General features: G+C 45.2%; 1 pseudogene; it reads left to right on the plus strand.

Moving 5' to 3' along the window:
* The first annotated feature begins 246 nt into the window (after positions 1-246).
* Positions 247-5,326, plus strand: LOC123446636 (annotated as a pseudogene).
* Positions 5,327-5,578: the final 252 nt, after the last annotated feature.

Consider the following 5,578-nt stretch of genomic DNA (forward strand, 5'->3'; position numbering starts at 1 on the left):
TTGTTGTAAATCCATTAAACAGCGCCTGCCAGGAGTAATATCAAAGGCTCTTCTCTCCTTCTATCCAGAAGATTAGCCTGGAACCCTAGCTATCTAGCCCGACGCCATGGCGACCACATGAGGACCTAAACCCGGCAGTGGATGGCGTGGATCAAATCCACAGGAGGTGGATCCTCCAAGACCTACCTCCTCCCACATGCATTTTTCGGTATAAAAGGTTGATCACTGCAGAGCAGTTGTGTTTCTTTGGGTTTTGGTGTCTGATTTTATCATGTCTTTTTGCCAGGCACTGGATTTCATGGTGAGCGAGGCAAGAAGGTATAAGATGCGGTTAATACTGTCACTATGTAATAACTGGGAAGATTATGGAGGGAAGGCACAATATGTAAGATGGGGCAAGGACGCTAGCGTGGATCTTACTTCTGACGATGACTTCTTCTCTGATCCAACACTTAAAGGGTACTACAAAGCTTTTGTTGAGGTAAATTTCTGGTTCCTTACCTCAGATAGCCATCGGAAATGGGTTCTTGATATCTATCATGCTGCGTGACCAATGGAAATCATAATATGCTTAGCTATATGAAATGACACCAGCAAATTGTTATTGCTAATTGAGGTGTACTTAGGTAGACCCATCTGTTGGAGCATATATCTCCATATGTGGTTTTGGTACTTGATGACAATTTCTATGGACTAATGGTTGCCTTAAGTTACATTTGTAGGATTTGTCCATAGGCACTTCTTGAAGTCCATCTGTTGGGTTCAAGGAGTTTATATGATGACCAAGATGGTATTCAAGGTATTATCCAAAGAATGGTCATAGAGACACATGGTTGATCAAGATCTCAGACAAAGAGTAAATCAAGATGATCAACACAGAAAGCGTACAAGATGTACCGAGAGGGATCAAGTGATCCCATGGTATGGTAAGCATTGTCCATTACGTGTTTGTGTACTAACCCATGGTCTTCGTGAGAGTTCTATGTGGGGGTTAGGTGTGTTTACATGGGCTTGCGTCAAAGGGAAGATCTCATACAGCCCATGGAGTATGACGTCAAGTTGTGATTATCATCAATGGTTGATCAAGATCTCAGACAAAGAGTAAATCAAGATGATCAACACAGAAAGCGTACAAGATGTACCGAGAGGGATCAAGTGATCCCATGGTATGGTAAGCATTGTCCATTACGTGTTTGTGTACTAACCCATGGTCTTCGTGAGAGTTCTATGTGGGGGTTAGGTGTGTTTACATGGGCTTGCGTCAAAGGGAAGATCTCATACAACCCATGGAGTATGATGTCAAGTTGTGATCATCATCAATGGTTGATCAAGATCTCAGACAAAGAGTAAATCAAGATGATCAACACACAAAGCGTACAAGATGTACCGAGAGGGATCAAGTGATGCCATGGTATGGTAAGCATTGTCCATTACGTGTTTGTGTACTAACCCATGGTCTTCGTGAGAGTTCTATGTGGGGGTTAGGTGTGTTTCCATGGGCTTGCGTCAAAGGGAAGATCTCATACAACCCATGGAGTATGACGTCAAGTTGTGATCATCATCAATGGTTGATCAAGATCTCAGACAAAGAGTAAATCAAGATGATCAACACACAAAGCGTACAAGATGTACCGAGAGGGATCAAGTGATCCCATGGTATGGTAAGCACTGTCCATTACGTGTTTGTGTACTAACCCATGGTCTTCGTGAGAGTTCTATGTGGGGGTTAGGTGTGTTTACATGGGCTTGCGTCAAAGGGAAGATCTCATACAACCCATGGAGTATGACGTCAAGTTGTGATCATCATCAATGGTTGATCAAGATCTCAGACAAAGAGTAAATCAAGATGATCAACACACAAAGCGTACAAGATGTACCGAGAGGGATCAAGTGATCCCATGGTATGGTAAGCATTGTCCATTACGTGTTTGTGTACTAACCCATGGTCTTCGTGAGAGTTCTATGTGGGGGTTAGGTGTGTTTCCATGGGCTTGCGTCAAAGGGAAGATCTCATACAACCCATGGAGTATGACGTCAAGTTGTGATCGTCATCAAGATTGCGATGTGCAAGTTCAAGTGGATCAGCACGAAGATAGCATGCTTGAAGCTTGCCGTCCATTGTGGTGGCAATGGACTTGTGAAGATATGCTGAAGAGTGGCTCACCCATAGTGAGTATGGGGGAGCAATCAACTAGTCTTCATCAAGCCAACACAATCAAGAAAGGTGGTCCATCTTGAGGAAGCCAAGATCATCATCATCTAGCTCAAGAGGACGAGGTGCAAGGTATAGGTTTGCCCTTGATAGGTTTTCTGGTTAGGATAGATTGCTGTTCTATCAAGGGGGGCTCTCAAGTGAGTAGCTTGATCGTATCGTTCGTTGAGAGCTCAAACCATTTGCATCCTTGCATCATACTTCTTGGTTCTTGTTTGGTGTTTCTCTTTGTGAGTTTTAGAGCTTATGGTCATCTTCGTGAGAAGCTCGAGTTCATCGAAAACGGAGTCCATATGCATCTACTATGATGTTTTCGATGTTGGAGTTTTTGCCAGTTCTTCATTCATAGAGATCTCACATCTCTATATCTTTGGCATATTCATAACCGCATGGTCTTAAGATTTCCAACAAGCTTGGGTTTGCTCGATTTGGAGCTCGTATGCGAAAGTTATGGCTGTTTCAGTGGCGAGTGGTAGTACCGCTGGACCTAGCGGTAGTACCGCTAGAGTTGGCGGTAGTACCGCTGGCCCTAGCGGTAGTACCGCTGGCTCGCGGTAGTACCGCCCCTGGTCAGCGGTAGTACCGCTCCAGGAGCTTAGTACCGCCTGCCTAGCGGTTGTTCGTGGACGGACCTTTTTGCGAAGACTTTCTTGGCGGTGGTAGTGCCGTTGCACTACCAGGGGCCCAGCGGTAGTACCGCTGGAGTGCCGGCGGTAGTACCGCTGCAACCAGCGGTAGTACCGCTGGAGTGCCAGCGGTAGTACCGCTGGAGCTCGGGCAGAAAGTGGGGGTAACGGTCTGATTCCTTCCCCCACTATATAAAGGGGGTCTTCTTCCCCCTTGGTCTTATCCATCCGTTGAGCTCTTGTTCTACCTCCATTGTTGACATTCTTAGAGCTTGATTACTCTCAATCCCTCCAATGATTCTTGCTTGTTCTTGAGGGAAAAGAGAGAGGAGATCTAGATCCACATCTCCACCAATCACTTTCTCCTCTATGTGAGGGGAACCCCTTGGATCTTGATCTTGGAGTTCTTTGTGAGCTCCTTGTTCTTCCTCTCATATTTCTCCATAGCTTTTGTTGTTGTGGAGGGATTTGAGTGTGAGGGACTTGACCACTTCGTGTGTTCTTGCCATTGCATTAGTTGCATCGGTTTGAGTTCTCCACGGTGATACGTGGAAGTGAGAAGTTGAGAAGCTTACTACCTTTGGTACTTAGTACCCTTGATGTTGTTCTTCGTGGATGCTTTGGCGTCCTAGAAGCTTGGTGGTGTCTCGGAGCTCAATCATTGTGGTGTGAAGCTCCGGGAAGCGTCGGGGTCTCCAATTAGGTTGTGGAGATTGCCCCGAGCAATTTGTACGGGTACCGGTAACCGCCCCCAAGGGTTGCCACGTGTACGGGTTCGGTGACCGCCCCCAAGGGTTGCCACGTGTACGGTTCGGTGACCGCCCCCAAGGGTTGCCATTTGTATGGGTTCGGTGACCGCCCCCAAGGGTTGCCATTTGTACGGGTTCGGTGACCGCCCTCAAGGGTCCCTTAGTGGAATCACGGCATCTTGCATTGTGCGAGGGCGTGAGGAGATTACGGTGGCCTTAGTGGCATCTTGGGGAGCATTGTGCCTCCACACCGCTCTAACGGAGATTAGCATCCGCAAGGGTGTGAACTTCGGGATACATCATCGTCTCCCCGTGCCTCGGTTATCTCGTACCCGAACCCTTTACTTATGCACTTTACTTTGTGATAGACATATTGTTTATTGTAATATATCTTGCTATCACTTAGTTGTTTATCTTGCTTAGCATAAGTTGTTGGTGCACATAGGTGAGCCTAGTTGTTTGTAGGTTTTGTGCTTGGCATATTAAACATTAGTTTTATTCCGCATTTGTTCAAGCCTAAACCTTAACTATTTTAAAGCGCCTATTCACCCCCCCTCTAGGCGACATCCACGTCCTTTTCACCATCCCCCCTCCACAAAACATAGAAGGACAACGTATACCCACCTCGTACTTTACACTGCAGGTCATCGTACGTACGTAATACGAGGTGGGTACAATGTGAGGTACGTACGGCGGTATGTTAGTGTACAATACGAGGTGGGTATACGTTTCCCCTTCTACGTTTTGTGTCTAAGTGTTGCTAATTTTAGTTTGCCATCTCTGAATTCTGTAGTACTGTATTCCTGCTATACCAGAGTTCCAATACTGTGCATATGTTTCCTTTGTTTAGGATGTTTTGTCAAGAATAAACACAATCACAAATGAGGCCTACAAAGACGATCCTACTATCCTTGCATGGGAGCTGATTAACGAGCCGCGTTGCCCTTCAGATCCATCATGCGATACGCTGCAGGTCCTTTATTGTGGTCTTATTTTTGTGAACTTTTACGTTCCATGTATGTTTGTCCACTTTGCATTTTGAAGAAATTGGGTTCTCGTAGGCATGGATAGAAGAGATGGCATCTTACGTGAAGTCTATAGATACGGTGCACCTGGTGAAGATTGGTATTGAAGGGTATTATGGTTCGTCTACTCCAGAACTCTTGCTCATCAACCCAGATGATTATTCAGGGCATGTTGGAACGGACTTTATCAGGAACCATCAAGCACTGGGAATTGATTAAGCTTCAGTTCATATTTATTCAGACACTTGGTAAGTCCTCATGTCTGATCCCACATAACATATACAACTGAGTAGCTATAGCAGCTGAATTAAACCATTCACAGAAATACGGAATTTACTATCAGGGCTGAACTTAGGACTTTTTGCTAGGTTGCCTGACTCAACAGAGGAAAGACACATTCAGTTTGTGACCACTTGGATGCAACAACATATTGATGATGTAGCAAACTTGCTGGCCATGCCCATTGTGATCGGGGAGTTCGGATTATCACTGAAGGACGGCAAGTTTGAAAACGAGTTCCGTGAAACTTTCATGCAGACAGTGTACAACAATTTATTGGGCTCTTGGGAGAGTGGAATGGTTGGAGGAGGCTGCCTTCTATGGCAACTCTTCCCTGAAGGTGCAGAACACATGGACGATGGTTATGCAGTTATTTTTGCAAAATCACCATCCACATTCAACCTACTTGCAAATCACTCAAGGAAGCTAGAATGATGAGAGCATGTTGCTTCCCCTTCCCATGCTACGACTCCGTTCGGTATACAGGAATGTTGCAGGAACATTTAAAGGACCAGTTTTCGTAGGAACTTTTAAAGGACCAATTCAGTATACATGGTTTTTGAAGCTAAGATCTTACTGTAAAGTTGAATGCCTTATGTATATCATGTACCCTAATAGCTGGTCTCTGGTTCAAAAGAATGTGATACCATGAAAAAAGGTAGAGATTGAATTGTGCAATAAAAATTT

Source organism: Hordeum vulgare, chromosome 4H, assembly GCF_904849725.1.
Source record: "Hordeum vulgare subsp. vulgare chromosome 4H, MorexV3_pseudomolecules_assembly, whole genome shotgun sequence".
NCBI lineage: Eukaryota > Viridiplantae > Streptophyta > Magnoliopsida > Poales > Poaceae > Hordeum > Hordeum vulgare.